Source organism: Cibotium barometz, chromosome 43 (genome assembly GCF_041138505.1).
Source record: "Cibotium barometz isolate CiBa-2024 chromosome 43, ASM4113850v1, whole genome shotgun sequence".
Taxonomy (NCBI): Eukaryota; Viridiplantae; Streptophyta; class Polypodiopsida; order Cyatheales; family Cibotiaceae; genus Cibotium; species Cibotium barometz.
The window spans coordinates 74,243-95,731 of record NC_141088.1 but is presented as its reverse complement, the minus strand read 5'-3'; the positions used below and the strand labels follow the sequence as shown (position 1 = coordinate 95,731).

The following is a 21,489-nucleotide window of genomic DNA, read 5'->3' as shown; positions in this document are numbered from 1 at the left end:
CTCTCGCTCAACACAGCACGAATGCCCTTTAGCCCCGTTATTATATATCATAGTCGCAGAGGCCATGAGCATCTTCAGCCGCTCCACTACTGGTATTTTTTGATTAAGATTCGCTCTTCGTAGTCAAGAGGAACTGGTTGACTTTGAGTTAGCTAATGCCACAGCCATGTTCTTGGAGGCCTCACACATATGTTTATGTTCCTTTCGGGTGGCGCTAAAAGAGTTTTGTTTGGCAGCAGGGGACCTCATCAATTGGCACAAATCTGTAGGTTTTTGGATAAGTGACTCGCCGAGAGTTGCTTGGGATGCAGAGCTTGGTTTTACTTGGATCAGCAAAGGATGCATTGCTAGATACTTAGGATGCCAATTGGGGTTTATATTTCTCCTGCGCAGCAGTTTGCTCCGGTACTTATAAGTATTCAGAAGAAGCTTCTTCATTGGAGCTCCAGGAGATTGGATTTAACCTCCAGAGCATTGGTGGCTAATCAGGTATTGCTTGCCTCGGCTTGGTTTATTGCCACTCATGCATGCATTGGTCAATTGCGAAGGTTGATCCGCAATTTTCTTTGGTCGTGTTTAGATGGCACCACAGACACACGTGCCAAGGTAGCTTGGCTTACAATTATTCATCCTAGATGAGACTGGAGGCTGAATATTATCGATCCAGATGTTCAGTGCAAGGCTTTGCTTTGTAAACTTGTGGTTAGAGGTTTCCTACCAAGCACCGAGCCTTGGAAGGATTTTTTCTTACCTCAAATTTATGGATGTACACCCTGTGTTGGGAGAGATTGGTTGCCCAGCATACAGTTTTTGTTCACGAAGGCAGATATCAGGGCACCATCTTCCCCTCTTATTGTAGCCATTGTCAGAGCATGGAGAAGCATGGGACATGTTGACATTGATCAATGGCACAAAACTCAAGAAGGAGCTCATGAAACGGATTATGTTTATGCATTACAACTTTGCAAAGATGGCTTCCTAGGTCTTCCTAGATCCATTGAAAAGCCACCCCTTTTTCAGTTTCGTTGTCCGGAATGCCAAGCTTCTCATCATTCAACAGATGCATAGAACCCCTACTCTCAAGCCTCATTGGGAGAGTTATGACATCACTCTGGTGATATAGCGCAAATATTGGCATAGGCTTTGGCATTCATTCAGAAGGAGCCAGATCTCTCATTCCTTTTGGTTATTTTTACGTGGTGATCTCCCCACCAATCAGTGAAGATCATTTTTCGGTGTAGCACCTACCTGCCCGATATGTGCGGTAAATTCTGAGATTGTACACAATTGTTTATGGGGGATGCAACACTACACAACATATTTGGGGTTCTATAGCCCAACTTATGGGCAAATTGAGTGGTTGCATCCTGTATGTTACTTGGGGGGCAGTTGCTTGGCTTTCCCAGTCTAATCCGTTGTCAGACTCAGCCCTCAAGAGACTTTGTGATGTTTCCAAATTTCAAAAACACACAAACACACACACACATTGATTAGTGTGCATGAGTTAACAAAAGAGCTATTTTCTTCGAGAGTCCTCAACATATAAGTTTGTACTAAATACCTATCTTTACACACGTGAAAATAAAACCACGAATGAGAATAAACATCCCACAACAATCAAATCTTAATGTACGAATAAAAAATAGTGCTGCTCTTACTTATGCATTTTTCCCAAAGCATCTTTTTCATTTTTTTGGTTGGAAATGAAAATTTTGCAACATAATAAAAAAATAATCTTAATTAGAATGATTTTGATCAAGTATTGTCTACCTTAAAAAAGGGTAATAGATATCTTCATTTGCAAAGGAATCATCATGGAACAACCTTGCCCTCTCTGGATTTGCTGCCAATCAAAGCATTCAAACAAGAAAATTAAACAACAAATAAAAATTCAGTACTACATTTTTAAGTACCAGTGCAAATTGAACTCTAGAGAGAAATTAATGTCGTGACGTACATGCTCTTGTTACGGGAGGATGTGCACATGCATATGTGTGTGTGTATGTGCGTGTGCACCTTGAACTAAGCAAAGTTCAAATGAAAGTACCGTGACGAATGAGAATCAGCACATAAAAGTCTTCGTGAGGACTCCTTTTGCTATTTACACAAGACTTTCCAAAATGAATCAAGAACAACCCACCCTATAGAAGCCCATAAATTGTCACAATATTTTTCATCTCTCCTTAGTGGAAGTAGCCGAGGGCACCAGCAACCTCAAGAGTCTATCCAAGCCCACCAAATATCTCCAAGCCATTATCTCGAAATCAAGTTCAAGAGGATTCGGCGACGCATCAAGTGGCTTTGACTTAGATTGGAGATGATACACCTCCGAAGGCCACCCCACCCCCTCAATCTCCCCTCCACACCATACAATTCACACAGGCATTCCTTTGACGCAAGCCTAAGATCACGTCCAGCCACGTGGAGACGGACATAATTTGAAAACTACCATAGCGAGTATGACTCCACCAAAGGTTTATCTTTCATCTCCCAGTTCGAGTTTGCCTTTCATGAAGAAGAGTTCACCAAGGGATCAAAGCTTAGACAAGTGAATGTATTTGAAAGGGACTGCTGTACATTGGTGGTTGGCCAAGAAGCTTTCCAACAACACCACTGCAACCATGGACTGAACTCAAAAGCAAGTTCTATGCTCAATTTATGTCTCCCAATTTTGCGAAGACATACACAAAACGTGAGATTGGTTGGGTCAAATAGAGGGAAAATCAATTACTTCTCGTGTATCAAAGATTTGGGCTTCAGTAGATTTCAAGATTTGCTTGCTTGGGGTAGATTTCTAGATCCGCTTGAAATTTACCCCGATCAAACTTTGCAGCAACTTATAAATTCAGCTTTAGCTTCCAAGAATGTTAATGTCAAGTGGGTGCAATCAAAGATTGACCTAAGCATGGGAAAAGGGAAGGACAAAGCTGGTTTTGACATGCACAAAGATGGACAGCCACCCTAAAGGGATTTCAAGGATGCAAAGAATGCTCCAAAAAGCTGAAAATGCCTAAGAAGAAGCCATGTAACAAGAGCAGCACATATGGGTTACCTCAGTAGCAAAAGGCGTGCGAGAGAGGCCAAATGCTTTAAATGTGGTGGTAAAGACCACATGTCATGCCAATGTACAAACAAAGAAAAGATAATGAGCCTAAAATCATGTGAGCATGGTGCCCGATGTGCAAGGCAATACAGGTCATGAAGCAAGGATAGAGCAGTATGCAAAGCATGGGACTAACTTAAAGATCAACCCGCCTTATTCATGTTTGGTGACTGCTGTACCGACAACTTCATCTCCACTCAAATGGCTGCCACCTCGGGGTTTGAAGTGGGAGAAATGGAACCTGAGATACTTGCATATTCTACCTTTGTTGAGAAGGATGTGAAGGTCACTCCTCTCAATGGAAAGTTATGAATTCACATAAAAGGCTACTTCGACCACAAGAACTTTCTTAATGCGCCTCTTTTTGGATGTAACCGTGGCACACTCGCCTTCAGCCCCGCAAGAACTGCAAGACAAACAAGCTATCTCTTATGTAGAAAGGCTGAGAGCATCTTATAGATGGAGAATATCGGGTGATACTATCCCCATTGTATCTCATGTTCAAATCAATAAAGCAATCAAAAAGAGTGTTTCTTCGTATTTGCTTTTTCTACGTGTTGATGTGGAACATAGCATGTAGATTCTTACTCATGATAGACTGAACTTCCTAAGTGAGTATAGAGATTGCTTCGTAAATGCATTGGTGAGTGAAATGACTCCCCCATGGCCAAAGCATCACCGTCTTGATTTGGTGCCAAGTAGTACACCTCCTAATAGGCCGACATATCATGTGAATGCCTACCCACAAGAGGAGATTATGAAGCAGGTTGGTGACCTATTAGAGAAGGGCTTAGTGTGGCCAAGCTCATAGCCATTTTGTTCATCCGCTCTTTTCTTGTGCCAAAGAAGGATGGTTCATTCCGCAAGTGTGTGGATTACAGGGCACTTAATAAGATAACCATCAAGAATCAGTTTTCTATTCCGAGAATTGATGTTATCTGGGACAAATTAGATGTTTTTGTCGCATTGATCTCAAGAGTGACTACCATGGAGTGAGAGTGATGCCTCAACATGTACACAAGACATCCTTTCGCACGTCTTTTGATTTCTATGAGTATTTGGTTATGCCATTCAGTCTCATGAATGCTCCAGGACTCTCTAACCAAAGGATGGACAGAATTTTCAAAAATCATATAGCATTTATGGGTGTCTTTTTCGATGACATTTTGGTGTGTTCAAGGAATAAGGAAGAGCATAAGACACACTTCAAAGTGGTCTTTAATAAACTAAGGAAATATAAGCTCATGATTAATTGCATTTTGGTGACACCAAAATGTCTTTTTCGATGACATTTTGGTGTGTTCAAGGAATAAGGAAGAGCATAAGACGCACTTCAAAGTGGTCTTTAATAAACTAAGGAAATATAAGCTCATGATTAATTGCAAAAAGAGTGTATTCTTCCTCTCGGAGAATGTTGTAATGCCTATGGAATAAATAGTACCCAGCTTGAGGTTCACAAATTAGCGAGAGGTCGACTAAAAATGCTATGGTTGAGTGACTCATTGATCTTTAAAAAATAGAAGAGACATAAATTTTAGCCATGCATGGATTAATAGTAGAAACGCTGATGAAAGAAATGTTTTGACCAAAATATAAAAGACAAAGAGCTTAATGAGGGTAACCTAGTGCTTTTCTTTGGGACAGGGAGTAATAAATATAAAAGATAAAGAGCTTAGTGAGGGTAACCTAGTGCTTTTGTTTAGAATAGGGAGTAATACATAAATAAAACTGAAACTCTTGGGAGGAATGGGACCCTTAAGAATTATAGAATTCACTCCACAAGATCTATCAGGATTGAGATCCTCAACGGCATAAAATACAGTGGGTTTATCAATGGGAGAAAGCTGAAAAGTTATTATGGACCCTTAATCCAAGACATGCTTGCTCAAAGAGGAGAAAAAAGAATAAGATAAAGTGAAAAGACTTGCCCAAGAAGAGTCCATAGCCAAAACAAACAAGACTATCTTGGACACGTAGTGTTTGAACATGGTGTGCAAATGGATCCTGCAAAGATCCAAGCCATGAAGGATTGGCCAGAACTCATATCCATACATGAAAATCCCAATTTGCTTGGTCTATGCTTATATTACAAGATGGTTATATTTCATTTTGCAATGATTGCCTCACCATTGCATGAAGGTACCAAGAAACAAGCTATGTTCAAATGTTCAAAATTTGAAATTGATGCTTTCCTTAAGCTCAAGAATGCCATTACATCTCGGAGATTCACTATCTTGGACACGTAGTGTCTGAACATGGTGTGCAAATGGATCATGCAAAGATCTGGGCCATGAAGGATTGGCCAGAACGCATATCCATACATGAAAATCCCAGTTTGCTTGGTTTATGCTTATATTACAAGATGTTTATCTTTCATTTTGCAATGATTGCCTCACCATTGCATGAAGGTACCAAGAAACAAGCTGTGTTAAAATGTTTTCAAAATTTGAAATTGATGCTTTCCTTAAGCTCAAGAATGCCATTACATCGGAGCCAATTTTGGTTATTCCCAATTTACAAAAGCAATTCAGTGTTGAATGTGATGCACGTGGCACTTGCATAGGAGCTGTCCTAAATCAAGAAAGACATGCCGTTGCATATGAGGGTAGAAAGTTGCATGTTGTTGAGCTTTCACTTGGCATCTACGAGAAAGAGCTATTGGTTGTGATTCGTGCTCTTACAATGTGAAAACGCTACTTATTGGGAGCTGAATTTAAAATCAAGATCAATCACCAAAGCTTTCGGTATTTTCTACGCAAACTAAGCTTTCGGAAAAGCATATGAGGATGGCCAATTTCCTCTCCATGTTCATTTTCAGATTTTGCATACCCCTCACAAGAAGAATGTGGTTGCAAATGCTTTATCAAGAAAGCCATGCGTGGCTGCAATTTCAATTGCCTCACATCAAGACTTTTATCTGGGATGCAAGACATTTATCAATTGAACATTGAATTTGCAGATATATCCACTGATTTGATGGCTGGTCATGCACACACCTCTTATGTAATGAAAGATGACTATCGTATGAAAGATAACTACCTATGTGTAGTTTCAAACATGAGGCAGAAAGTTTTGGACGAATGTCATGCTCCTTCCTCTGTTGGACATAGAGGAATATTGCCTACCACTCAAATGATTAAGAGGTATTTCTTTTGGCCAAGTATCATAAGAGACATAGAGGCTTATGTATGTGCATATATCATGCCACTTGTGGAATTTGCATAGAACAACACAAAGCATGCTTCTACTAGAAATGGCCCATTTGAGATCATGTATTGCAAAGTGGTAATGTTACCCATCCTTCACACAAAGTATGAGATTTTTGCCACCGATGAATATGTCAGGGACCTCGAAATTGCCTATGCACAAGTGCGGACAGCCATTGCGCATTCTCAAGAAAAGCATAAGAGAGTTGTTGATAAGCATAGAAAGCAATTGGATACCAAAGAGAATGATTGGGTATTGCTGAAATTTGAGAAAGCTAGACTTCGGAAAAAGCCTAGGAAAGAGGGGATGTCTCCCAAGCTCTCTACCAAGTATTATGGACCATTCAAGGTCAATCAAGTGGCTTTTCAGCTAGCTTTTCTGAATCGTTGGAGGATACACAATGCCTTTTATGTAAGCCTCTTGCGCAAATATGTGGGACCACTTGGATGAGCTGGAAGAGGGGTTACAACCAGAGCAGATTGTGATTCATAAGAAGCATAAGCTTGCAGGTGGAAAACGTTAAAGACGCTACCTTGTGAAGTTCACCCATGGATGCTAAGTGGATGGAGGAGGTATACTTCCAAGACTATTCGCAACTCCTAGAAGCACACTGACAAGTTCTAAGTGAGTTTGGGCACTTATTAGAAATTTAGATGTGGCAACCGGCTAGGCTCTCACAAATCAAACACTTTTTATTTAAGAGTATGGACAACAAAATGAGCACCCTCTCCACTTATGGTCTGCTGAGGTGGCCCAATGGCCGCCTTCTCCCAATATGGAAGTATTAGCATCTCTCTCTCTCTCTCTCTCTCTCTCTCTCTCTCTCTCTCTCTCTCTCTCTCTCTCTCTCCCCATGATCCTCTGTCTCCTGCCTCAGCCAGCTGTCTAGATGCCTCAATAGCACTATATGACAATCTGTCCTCTGGCATCTCTATGAATCTGTCTAGCAGGCATATAGTCTGGAATATGGCCTCTACCATCATACGAGGTGCAACAAACTCTGCTCAAATAATGTCATGAGGTACTGACGGTTTGCTGTGTATCATGCGTGCCATCATGAGGGCCTGTGGTCTCTCTATCTGTGTCCATCAATGGGTAGCAAGGCCTGGCGCCAATACCGCTGCTCCATATATCAGTGCCGGTGTGACTAATGTGTCAAATAGCCACCCCTTCATCCGAGGCTCCTGAAAATGCGCCTGGTGGCACTGTCTCTCTAGCATAGCCAATGCTACATATCCCCGTGTCAATCTAGCTCTAGCTCCTGACCCATGGTGAAGCGCGTGGTTGCTGCAGAGAAGGTAACCCCTAGGTACACGTATGATGTCACCACCTCCACCTTGCGTCCTGCGGCGAGAGTGAATGTCAGCTGACTCCTGCCGTGTCTCGCTGTATAAAAGACCATAACCTTGGTTTTCCCAAGGTTCACAGTAAGACCCCTCTGTGTGCAGAAATCATCGAGTGCATGTAGATGCTGCTGTAGACCTCCTGGAGACTCAGACACTAATACAATATCATCAGCATAAAGCATAATATGTATTGAGGTACCTGCTAAATCAACTCCATTTCCGCCTCCCCGTGTAATGAAGTCAGCCACCTCATCAATGTATAACCCAAATAGCGTGGGGGAAAGTGGGCATCCTTGCTTCACACCAATGGTGCTAGCAATAGTCTCGGACATACCTCCTGGGCATCTGACTCACCCAAAAACCTGCTTATATAATGCATAGATGCCCCATGTCATATCTGCTGGTATGCCAAGAGACTGCAGGCGCTGAAAGAGCCTCTCTCGTGGTACTGTGTCAAATGCCTTACGGAAATCCACAAAGCAGCAATAGAGCTTTCTCTTCCTCACTCTGGCCTAATCAATCATACATCTCAAAGTGAATACATGGTCAGTGGGGTAGAGAAAGCTCTCCTGAAGCCTGCCTGCCCTGATGAGCGTAAACCTACTCGCTCAGCATATAAGCTAAGCTCTTGCTCCAACACTGCACCGTAGAGTTTGGGCAACACGTGGCCAACCATAACCGTCCTGTAGTTGCTCGGATCGAGCATATCCCCTGTTTTGTGGATCGGCACAATGGTGTGCATCGTCCACTCCGCAGGCAAACCCTCTGCTAGTGCCCTGTTAAACAGGTGTGCAAGAAAAGGAGCCAAAGAATCTACTGCATATATGAGATGCTCACCTTGTAGGCCCATATGATCGGCGGCCCGTCCATGCTGTAGGCGGCGGATAGCTTCCTTTACCATCGAGTGGGTAAAGAAGCTAGCTGTGGTAGGTCGAGGCTCCTGTGGCTGAGGTATAGGTGGCTGCTGTGGGGCGTGGTATAGGCCCTCTGCATATGTGTGCTATGTGTGTGGGTCTGCAATAGGTGTCGGTGTTTGGGGCTCTCTGAAGTGCCGCCATGAGATAGGGCTATCTCTACTCGTGAAGAAATGGAAGATCTCTAGCTCCTGTATCTCTGCGAAGGCCCGCCTTTTGCGGCGAGTAAGTCTCCTCATCTCTCTCCTCGACTCCTGCTCTGTGATGGCACCCAAGGCTCTCTGTATTATGCGGAGCCGTGAGTATAGGGCTCTGCACTCGTCATCATACCATCTGTTCTGGGGCATAGTCCCAGATCTCGCAGGCTCTCCTGAGTGGACACGATGTGGGAAGCTCTGTAATGCAGCGAGTGATGCCAGTTGGGCTATAATGGTATCCATAGGTCCAGGGGATCCATGAGTAGGAGCCCATCCTCTACTCTGCCAGTGTATATGTCTGCCATGTCATGTGTGAAGTAGATGGTAATGTGTGGCGTCGGTATGTGGGGGGCTGGTGATACTGGTGATCCGGCTAGTGAAAATGCCAAGTATGTATGATCTGCCCCAATAGGACGAGGTGGAATGGAGAATGAGGTGACAAGCTGTGATGCCTCCAAAGACCCCATAATGTAGTCTACCACCGGTCCGTGTATGACCCCCATGTGGGAAGCATGTCAACCCTCCTGATCCCGGCCACTGTAGCATCCCGTTATAAATAACGAGACGATGCCTGGCTCCCAACTCTAGTAAGTGCTCCCCATAATGTCCTCTGTCCAGTCCAATGTCCTCTGATGCCCGACTAGCCCCTATCTCCTCTAGATCCACAGGATGGAGGATCTCCATGTCATCATAGTCATACACCTCACACTGTCTGCTCTGTGTGTGGGCATTGAAGTCACCCGTAAGAAATACTTCCACTAGTGTAGAATAATGCATAATCTCCTCTGACAGACAAGTGTATGGCGAGGCTCCTGTCTCCTCTTCGTGTGGCATGTCCTCTGTAATGACATAGGAGGATCCTGATCCCCGACCCTCTCGAGGTACCCTGGCGTGTGGTCCTCCTGTATGCTGACTCCCACTGGAATCCCTCTACTCGAGGTAGCCCTCTCTCTGGGCTCTGATGTGTCTCTGTCAGAAGTATGATGTCTCTCCCCACCATAACATGCTCCAGGCGTCCAGGCTGCACCCATAGTGAACCATTACAGTTCCATACTGCCATGTGTATCTCTGTCAGTGGCCTGGTCTGTGTCCCATAGGCCCCAAACTGCTAATCCATGGACCGGCCATCAATGATGACCCAACCATCTCGATAGAAGGCCTTCTTGCCTTCTCTCTTCGCGTGTAAGACTCGTGGCATGCAAGCTCTCCTATGCTCTAGCTGCATCCTCGTAAGATCATCCAAGAAAATAGGAGCTCCCTCTAAGCCTCGTAGTATCACCCTCTTCCTCATGAAGGTGACCCTCTCTGTCTCTCCAGCAAACTGTAGGATGAGGGCTTGTTTGCGTGTTGAGTCTTTCCCGACTCTCCATGCTTTGGTGAAGGGGAGAGGGTCCTCTTCCCTGTAGCCTAGCTTCATGCATAGAAGCTGTCCATCTTTCTCGGGAGTGGAGTTGGGTGTCTCGGCTATACCTGTGACTCAAATGTTGAGGTGGCGGGCATGCCTCATCTCCTCCTCCTCAATGGTGGTGTGAATGATTTGATGTTCTTCCCTTTGAGTCTCCTCCCTCACTTCTTTACGGATGTTCTTCTTCACCACCTCAACCCATCCTGACTGTTTGGCTTCGAATTTTCCCTCCATGTCCTTTGTGATCTCCTTGGAGATCTCTTCTTTGATGGCCGTGAGAGTGTTGTCATTGATCTCCCCTTCTTCCTTCTCGGTGTTCTTGACGGCTACCAGTTCCACTTTCAATGCAATCACCTCCTCCTTGAGTGATGTGTTCTCTTGTTCAAGGTCCATGACCCGTGCTTCGAGGGCCATGATGTGCCGGTGTAGTTTGTTCTCCACCTCATTGAGGTTGGAATCGGATGTCTTCTTGTTCTCCTTGATTAGTGCCTTCATTGCCGTCTCGAGGGCCTCGAGTTTCACTTGGAGACTCGAAGCCATTCCTCGAGATTACTCTGCAGCCCTTCCCACAGGCAGGGAGGAGAGAGAGAGTTATGTTGCTGCCTTGGGGGCCTGAGCAAGGGTGGGTGGGAAAAGGGGGTCACAGGGCCTAGCGGACAGGCAGGCGGGCCAGCATAGCGCCAGCGAGGCGGAAGGGCTAGTGGGCGGGAGTAGCGAACAGAGAGGGCAGCTACGCACAGAGGCGGGAAGCGAACAGGGAACAGAAGCGGGCAGCAGCAAAGCGCGAACAGTGAAGCCAACAGCGAAGCGAAGCGGGGAACAGCGAAGAGGGAGCCCAGAGAGCAGAGACACTCAAAGCCCGCAGGAGACAGAGGGCACCTGGCTTTCGGACACCACGCCTATACCAGAGAGAGATGACAGAGATCAGAGCTCAATTTCACAGAGAGGGTGCGGAGCGACTGGCTCGCTTCAGAGCACACCCAGGCATGTTCTTCAGGGAGCTGTGGATACCCCCTTCATTGATGTATACCATTTTATACCCCCAGTATGGTACAGGATGGAGCTAGCTCGGTTGCATATCATGATTGGATACTCCATGCATATAGCTTTGCATTCTCCTAGTAGTAGAGCTCCATCCCCTCCCCCACTCATTGTACTTATTGCACACCCAGATTCAGCTTTTTAGTTCAATACTTTTTCATTTTGTTGGGATGACAAAGGATACCCCACACAGGAACACTGATTTGTCTCATAGGCCGAGTTCAGTCTTTTGGAAGACGTTCAGAGGCAGATTACAGACTTCTTTCGACCAGAGATTGAGCAGTCAGGCTAGCAGGCATTGCAGCTAGCCCCAGAGTATAGCCGCACCAGAGGTACACTGATTGATCGGGCTATAGAGTTGAGGCGGTCCACGCGCCCCAAGATGAGAGGCCCATCCCAACACCGACGGAGTCTACAACAGAGGATCACGACCATACTAGCACGGCATGGGAGACGTCCAGTCAGAGTACTCACCATGGAGGACATTGAGGATATCCGCCATCGACCGATGAGAGACATCTTTGGATAGTGATGTATATGATGCTTACCTTTGTTGCTGGAGTTTTCCTTCCCAGATGTTATCCATTAGGAGCTCCTACCTTACTTTTCCTCATAGTTGTTTCAGTTTCAGTTAGTTGTTTAGTTGTTTTAGCTTTTCTAACACAGACATTGTATCAGATCCACCAATTGTTGTAACCTTTTTGGTCTCATAGGTCATTTTGGCCTTTTGAGGACCTTAATATATCATTTCATTTCATTTCTCTCTCTGGATATCATCAGAGTGGACACAGAGAGGACATGGACTAGCCCTGTTGAGCCCTTGGGCACGAAAATGGCTCATTACAAGAGCCATTTTCTGCAACTCTCACCATATTATTTTATCACCCGCCCGGCGTACATGGATGTACACCTATCACATGGGATACGTTGTGCCATTGGACAGATCCGGACCTCATCCCACCACCTGCGGATTGAGACAGGGTGATATGTGCATCAGATCGTGGATGACCGCATTTGTCAGCTATGCTACCAGGAGGTAGAGACAGAGGAACACTACATGTGCCGATGTACAGTCTATTATGAGATCCAAGGGAGATATCATTGCCTCTTCTGAGAGGATTTTGGGCCGTTCTGCAGGATCATGGAGTTTAAGGATCAGAGATGCCTGGGTTTGTTTCTACTTGAGCTCAAGAGACACAGAGAGACCCTCTTGGCAGACAGGAGGCCGAGCATGATGTACCTAGACAGAGGACCCTGACAGGTTTCTTCGGCACCAGCAACCCAGCCCCCACACCTCCTGATACCTCCTCCATTGGGCCATCAGGGCACCGACCATGGTCCCAAGGAGTTACCACTGATAGAGCAGTTATCTTATGTCGTGCCCGTCGGCCACGCCCACCAACCACGGCATCCTCACCATCGCCAGGCATTGGAGGCGCCTACCTCGCTTCTACGACCTCTCCATTCTAGACAGCCCCATGGCGGAGATACTTGATCTAAGGAGAGGGCAACACTTCAACTGATCAGCATACATGGATCTACCTGATATACATTTTTCAGTATTTTCCAGTATTTTCTACTCAGTATCATCTCAGAGTCTTACAGTTCTGTTCTTATAACTGTAGGACAATCAGTTTATTGTACTTTTTAGTCTCATTTAGTTGTTCTCTTTGATGAGACACCAACTTCAGATGTACTCTCAGTTTTGGTCTCATAGGCCACTATGGCCTCTCTCTCTCTCTCTCTCTCTCTCTCTCTCTCTCTCTCTCTCTCGCTCTCTCGCTCTCTCTCTCTCTCTCTCTCTTTTTCTTTTCAGGGAGGAGCTGCAACCGCTTCTACACATCGTTCGGAGAGATGATCAAGCTAGATATATGTGGGTGAGACTGAGGGCCGACACAGGCAGATTCCTGTATATTGCCATATGCTATTTTGCTCCTAGTACATCGACATATGCAGCACCTAGAGGGCAGTCTCCTTTCTCTATGCTAGATGATGATATACGGGAGTTCTCTAGAGATGGAGACATCATCCTGTTAGGGGACTTTAATGCCTGGACGGGCAACCACCAGACGGCCTTCTATGATACCACAGAGGAGATGCTGAGAGAGCTGGACACTCTGGATATGGGATTAGACAGATGCTCACAGGATGTGGAGTGCACAGAGTATGGGAGATATTTGGTAGATATGGGGACTGCACATGGGTTGGCCGTACTTAATGGCTTGCAGAGGTTTCCGTCAGTTGTTCGGGTTGAGCTGGGTGCCCCCCAGTAGTAACCGAGGCCCTATTCCAAGCAGTTACTTTTTTACAACGGCTATGGGAGCTCCCTCAGTAGAGGTACTCCCGATTGGCATTGACCTCATCCATACAATTGGCAGAGGATGGAGATACTCGTTGCTGGTACGGTCAGATGAGATCATGGTTTGACCTACATGGTTTGCGGATAGAGGCACTACCACCCTTTCAATACAGTCTGGATTGTCCATTTTTGGATCTCACCTGCTCAGAGCAAAACCGCATGATCAGGATGGATATCATCAGAGTGGACACAGAGAGGACATGGACTAGCCCCCTTGAGCCCTTAGGCACGAAAATGGCTCATTACAAGAGCCATTTTCTACACCTCTCACCAGATGATTTTATCACCCGCCCGGCGTACATGGATGTACACCTATCACATGGGATACGTTGTGCCATTGGACAGATCCGGACCTCATCACACCAGCTGCGGATTGAGATAGGGCGATATGTGTATCAGATCTTGGATGACCGCATTTGTCAGCTATGCTACCAGGAGGTAGAGAAAGAGCAACACTACATTTGCCGATGTACAGTCTATTATGAGATCCGAGGGAGATATCACTGCCTCTTCCGACAGGGTTTTGGGCCGTTACGCAGGGTCATGGAGTTTGAGGATCAGAGATGCCTGGGATTGTTTCTGCTTGAGCTCAGGAAACACAGAGAGACCCTCTTGGCAAACAGGAGGCCGAGCCATGATGTACCTAGACAGAGGACCCTGACAGATTTCTTCAGCACCAGCAACCCAACCCACAGACCTCCTGATACCTCCTCCATTGGGCCATCAGGGCACCGACACGCTCCCAAGGAGTCACCACTGATAGAGTAGTTATCTTATGTCGTGCTCGTCGGCCACGCCCATCAGGATCCCGACCACCACCATCGCCAGATCAGAGCCATTATTGCTCGACATCGGAGGCGCCTACCACGCTTCTACGACCTCTCCATTCTAGACAGCCCCATGGCGGAGATACTTGATCTAAGGAGAGGGCAACACTTCAACTGATCAGCATACATTGATCTACCTGATATACATTTTTCAATATTTTCCAGTATTTTCTACTCAGTATCATCTCGGAGTCTTACAGTTCTGTTCTTATAACTGTAGGACAATCAGTTTATTGTACTTTTTAGTCTCATTTAGTTGTTCTCTTTGATGAGACACATCCAGACGCCCAAGGGCTCGCGAATCCTCACATCGGAGACGGTGCCAACACCGGAGGATTCAGAGCATCATTGCGAGGCATCGGGCTCGTCCGATCAGGCATCTCACTATGGCAGATATCCAGGCCATCCGGCAGACACCCATGCTAGAGCTCCTAGGATGATTACCACTCCAGCCATATATTGTTGTACTCACTGTCACTTTTGTACTCCCCCATATTCATGTATTCGAGTATCCATGTACTCATGTACACCATTTTGACTGGTAGCATTAGCTTCCCACTCTCCCTAGTTGCTGCTTCCGGACGCTCCCTACTGATGTATTGTAGGGCTAGATACTTACCTTCAGTTCTTTCTTTTCTTTTCCAGACAGTGTATCAAATGTCACATGCTTGTAACTTTGGTCTCATAGGTCACTTTGGCCTTTTGAAGACATTAATCTCTCTCTCTCTCTCTCTCTCTCTCTCTCTCTCTCTCTCTCTCTCTCACGTTTGCCCGAGAGAAAGGGAAAGTGGCCTTCTATAGAGATGGTAGAGTGGTGATTATGGAGAGGCGCTCTTCATGACGGCGCGAGACCTATGGGACTACACTCAAAGTTGCTACTTGGAATTGTAATGGATCTCTACGCCTTGATGTAGGGGCTTTTGAGGATAGTTTCACTGGGAGGGACATCATCTTCTACTGTGAGACGCATCAGGCTCCTGGACAGTCCATGCCACATGTTAGTGGATACCGATGGGAGACAGCTTGTAGACAGGAGACTCGTTCAAAGCATAGGGGACGGGGCTCAGGAGGAGTGGCAGTATTGTTTAGAGAGGAGCTGCAGCCACTAATACATATAGTCCACAGAGATGAGCAGGCTAGGTACATGTGGGTTAGACTGAGGACAGAGACGGGCAGATATCTCTACATTGCTATATGCTATTTTGCTCCTAGTACATCAGTGTATGCATCACCTAGCATGCAGTCTCCCTTTTCTATTTTGGATGATGACATTTGGGAGTTCTCCAGGGATGGTGACATCATTCTCCTGGGGGACATCAATGCCAGGACCGCCCATAACCAGACAGTATTTTATGATACCTCAGAGGAGATGTTGAGGGAGCTTGATGTTAGGGATATGGGCCTATCTAGACTCTCACAGGATGAGGAACATGCAGTGTATGGGCGGTATTTGATAGACATGGGGATTGGCCATCCTGAATGGCCTACAGAGATTCCCAACAGCGGGCGGTTTCACTAGCTTTCCACATCGGCATGGTGCTAGTACAGTGGACTATGTTATGGCTCAGCCCAGTCTCATTCCCTCTTTTCAGGATTTTATGGTAGGCACTAGGCCGGTTGGAGTAGCAGTGGATCATGCTATCTTGTCCTTCACTCTCACATTTCAGTTCAGCACCGCTCCATTGGGACAGGTCTCCACACACACTCGTTATACCTTTACGAGGGAGACTGACACTGTGTACACGGATGAGATATACAGACGCTTATGTGCCGAGGAGCCGGGACGGCCATTAGATGAGCTCACTTAGATATTGATAGAGACGCTTCATGCTGCAGCATCAAAGGCATATCCCCATAGTCAGCCTACACGGAGACGATCTAGGAACATGCCCCAAAACAGCTAGTATGATGAGGAGTGCAGAGAGATGAGGATCAGATTACAGAGAGAGGTGCTCATGGGTGTTACCACTCACAGACAGTCACGGATTACCTTCCGGCGCCTAGTGCGACGGAAGAAGAGGGCTTATCTTGCTCAGTTAGAGTGGGATTTGTATCAATTATTTATGAGTCAGGACTCAGGCGAGGCATGGAGACTATTCCATGAGCATTCACCATCACCAGCCATTACCTCCACAGAGATTTGGGGTGAGTATGCAGCATCCCTGTACACAGCACCAGGACAGCCGCCCCTGCCAGACCCATCGGAGCCATGCCCAGAGACATGTGCTTTCTTTACTGCTGAGATGGTAAGGAAAGTTATTGACAGGATGAGGACTGGGAGAGCATATGATCATGATGGCTTGGTAGCAGAGCACTTTATTCATGCCAGAGATATGCTTGCAGAGCTTATTGCTATGATGTTTAACCGAGCCATGTGTGAGGGTTTTCTTGAGACTTGGAATATGTCCACGATTGTGCCTATCTTCAAGTCAGGGGATCCCATGCTTCCTGGGAATTATCGTACCATCATGATTGGTCACACATTGGCTAGATTATATGCATCTATTCTTCAGCAGGAGTTGAGTAAATGGGCAAAGAGAGAGGGCATACGTGCATCAGGGCAGGCAGGGTTAAGGAAAGTTTTCTCCACTCTTGACCATATCTTGACACTCAGAGCTATTATTGAGGAGGGCAGATTATATGGCAAGAGGATTTATTGTTGCTTTGTGGATTTCCGCAAAGCTTTTGACACAGTACCGAAAGCCAGACTGATGTGCAAACTACAGGAGATGGATCATGGGAGTGCCCACAGAGCTGATTTGGGGAATCGTGGCTTTATACAGGACAATTGTGGGGCAGGTACGTACTACTCAGGGTATATCTGAGATGGGTCGCTCCACTATTGGGGTGAAACAGGGCTGCCCCCTTTCTCCCACCTTATTTGGGCTATATGTGGATGAGGTTTCGGACTATGTAGAGCGGGAGGGTGACAGCAGGGAGCACAGCTAGCAGGGACATGGATTCCGTTGTTATTGTATGCTGATGATATTGTGCTGATCTCAGATTCTCCAGAGGGGATGCAGCAGCATTTGGATGCATTGCACGTGTTTGCAGAGGACAGTGGATTGTCTGTTAACCTTGTAAAACCAAGGTGATGGTGTTTAATACCACAGCACAGTGGGTTAGGAGGTCAGTACCCACCTTTACATATGGTCAGGAGACAGTGGAGTATACAAATGCATATACTTACCTTGGTGTGGTTTTTAGTGGCCCACTATTTTCCTTGTGGAGAGGAGCGGAGACCAGATTGACCAGAGCTTATGCAGCATTGGGGAGACTAGAGAGGATGTGTTCACAGGTTCAGTTTCAGGAACCTCGAACAAAGCTCTGGCTGCTGTATGGAGTGGAGATATGGGGATCCTTAGTGGATCACCACAGCCGAGCTAGTAGCACTGATGGATGGAGATGTATGGAGAGGCCCTTGGTTTCTATGATTTCCCGTATGATTAGGGCCAAGGCCTCCGTACCACATGATACTATCCGTGCAGAGATGGCTGCCCCCCCATTGGTAGTAGAGGCACTCACTCGATCAGTCTCCTTTATACATAGCACCATCGACCGACGAGAGACATCTTTGGATAGTGATGTATATGATGCTTACCTTTGTTGCTGGAGTTTTCCTTCCCAGATGTTATCCATTAGGAGCTCCCAATACCTTACTTTTCCTCATAGTTGTTGTTTCAGTTTCAGTTAGTTGTTTAGTTGTTTTAGCTTTTCTTACACAGACATTGTATCAGATCCACCAATTGTTGTAACCTTTTTGGTCTCATAGGTCATTTTGGCTTTTTGAGGACGTTAATATATCATTTCATTTCTCTCTCTCTCTCTCTCTCTCTCTCTCTCTCTCTCTCTCTCTCTCTCTCTCAGCTTGATACGACTCTGTGTGTGTGTGTGCGCGCGCGCGCACAAAGCATCTACCCCCCATCCAACATTGGTTGGTATCAAAGCCTCTGTGCAAAGCATCTACTCCCCCATTCAACATTGGTATCACAGCCTCTGTACGGATCTGCGCATCTGCCCGTCATACGGATTTGCAGCATCACGCTGGTCACCACTTAGATCTGCAGCCAACAAGCTGCCCACCGTACAAATTTGCAGCAACCACCACTTGCCCCGCCACAAAAAATTGTTATCGTGCCTGCTACCACTACTACTCCATCATTTTGCGTGCATCAGTAGACTCGCCCAAGTGTGAATTAACAAAACCCCAAATCAATTTTTTGATTTTGGGGATTTCCAGCAACACCGCCATAGCAACGCCCATCTGCGAGCTGAGCCATCAGGCCGCCGCCGCCACCATTGCAGACCCAATTTTTTGCACAGCCGTGTTCCTCGTCGTTTCCCAAGCCTCCCGAGCGAAAGAACTCCAAAATCGGAGCCTGTTTAGGCCATCAAAAACCCTCTGCGAATTTTCAACTTCTCCAAGCCCAAATGTGTGGCATGCATTCCACCTGTGCTAGTGTGAGATCGTCTTCGAGGCAAGTCTTTTCTCCTTTTAGTGCCCACCTTTTGGTAAGGAATGCTTGCCTCGCCTCCAACCCCACAAACTTAAGGATGAGTGTGCGTTCCTTGGTGGTGTCTTTGCCCACCCTCCATGCCTCGACGAAGGGGGTATCAAGGATTTCCAGCTTTCTGCATAGTGTTATGGCGTCCTCTTTCGGCAAGGCTCCTTCCTTGCATCCCAACACTCTCACATTCAATGCCCTAATCTTCCTTCTTTTCTCCTCTTGGAGTGTGTCATTGATGATGTTTGGGGATGATGGTGGGTTCCGTTGCTTCTTGGCAACCTCAATCCAGCTGTCCGCTTCTTCCACTTGTTTCTGTGTCTTCTTAATCATCTCGGCCCATGTGGTTGCCTCGTTTGCCTTCTTCTCCTCTTGTTCCTAGAGGGTCTTCATTTGCTCTCTAAGTGTATTCAGCTCATCATTGAGGGATAGTTGAATTTCTCCTTCTTCGAATTGAGTACGTGCCCTCAAGGTCTCGTTTTCCACTCTAAGGGTCGTCGATCTTCTATGTTCTCAAGATCTTCTATTTCCTCTCCTTCTCACCTCTAGTCCTTGCTGCCAGCGAGTTGTCCGTGTTGGACCGAAGGGGTTTCCCTTCTAGTATTGATTTTGGTCCTCAGCTGGTGGCCCCCATAGGTGGCCAGCTGCAAGTGGGGAGGCAGGTACAGGCGACAAGAGGGAGCAGCAGATAGGATTATGTTGCTGCCTTGGGGGCCTGAGCAAGGGCAGGTGGGAAAGGGAGCAAGGGCGGGTGCTGAGAAAAAGAGTCAGGCACAGTGAAGAGAGAGAAAGCAACTACAGAAAGGGGGGTGAAGAGAGAGAAAGCAACTGTAGAAAGGGGGCGAAGAGAGAGAAAACAACTGCACAAAGGGGGGCGAAGAGAGAGAAAGAGGGAGTGACAACGAAGAGAGAAAGCAACTGCAGAAAGGGGGGCGAAGAGAGAGAAAGAGGCAGGCAGAGCGAAGAGACAAAAAGCAATTGCAGAAAGGCGAGAGAGAGAGAGAGAGAGAAATGAAATGAAATGAAATGTTATATGAACGTCTTCAAAAGGCCAAAGTGACCACAGAGAGAGAGAGAGAGAGAGAGAGAGAGAGAGAGAGAGAGAGAGAGAGAGGGAGAAAATGAAATGAAATGATATATTAACGTCTCTAAGAGGCCATAATGGCCTATGAGACCAAAACTGAGAGTACATCTGAAGTTGGTGTCTCATCAAAGAGAACAACTAAATGAGACTAAAAAGTACAATAAACTCATTGTCCTACAGTTATAAGAACAGAATTGTAAGACTCCGAGATGATACTGAGTAGAAAATACTGGAAAATATTGAATGTATATCAGGTAGATCGATGTATGCTGATCAGTTGAAGTGTTGCCCTCTCCTTAGATCAAGTATCTCCACCATGGGGCTGTCTAGAATGGAGAGGTCGTAGAAGCGAGGTAGGTGCCTCCGATGCCGAGCAATAATGGCTCTGATCTGGCAATGGTGAGGATGTCGTGGTCAGGATCCGGGTGGGCGTGGCCGACGAGCACGACATAAGATAACTGCTCTATTAGTGGTGACTCCCTGGGAGCGTGGTCGGTGACCTGATGGCCCAATGGAGAAGGTATGAGGAGGTGTGTGGGCTGGGTTGCTGGTGCTGGTGCCGGTGCCGGTGCCGGTGCCGAAGAAATCTGTCAGGGTCCTCTGTCTAGGTTTATCATGGCTCGGCCTCCTATCTGCCAAGAGGGTCTACTAAAGACCAAATGGGCGTCCTGTCTGCCGAGAGAGAGAGAGAGAGAGAGATTAAGCGTCTACTAAAGACCAAATGGGCCTATGACACCAAATTGATACAATAATGTCCATGGCATATCTCATCATATAATGGAAAATAAAACAGAAAGAAAACATAAACATAGCTATCTCGCTGGGGTGATACAAAACTGTCCATGGAAACTCATCATGGAATACTAAGAACATCGAAACATGAGAGCAGCATCAGCTCCGAGTAGATGGTATACCACTCTCCAAAATATCAAGCATGGGGGGAGAGAGAGAGAGAGAGAGAGAGAGAGAGAGCTGAGTATTCAGTATATATATTCTATAGTACAAAAAGGTGTACATTCTTGGCTAGCCAATTCTTCCCCATCAAAAGGTGGTCTTGACTCATAGAGTCCTCATCTAAACCTAAGCTAGTGATCCTACTCTCTAGAGGAGTGAGTGACTCTTAACAATGAGCAAGTTTGCCCTTTTATAGGGCTGGAAAACCTCCATGGACTGGCCGACCTGCTGTCCGCCAGGTCTAGGACAAATATATATTCCAATAAATGCTGCAGCCGACATAGAATACTCCATCAAAATCTGGCTGACAGCTTCCTGCCCTCTCCACAAGGTTCTCCTGCCCAAACCTAGCTCCAAAATCAGGTTCTTTATCTGTTTCCCTAAAGGGATTAGCCTGCACATGTCTTACACATGACAAGTTTGCTTGATGATATGTCTCACACCTTCTTACCAATCCCTTAAGAGACACTGAGAAAGCCAAGCCACACCATGTTACTAGCACACCCATTGCACTGGTCTAGGCTCTCATCATTTGCTCCCTTCAAGT

The 21,489-nt window shown here is 46.2% G+C and overlaps 1 protein-coding gene across 1 annotated transcript in view; it reads right to left on the bottom strand.

Moving 5' to 3' along the window:
* The window catches only part of LOC147613391 (pentatricopeptide repeat-containing protein At2g03380, mitochondrial-like), a 70,156-nt gene that overhangs the window by 27,378 nt on the left and 21,289 nt on the right, over positions 1–21,489 (bottom strand). The window lies entirely within an intron of this gene.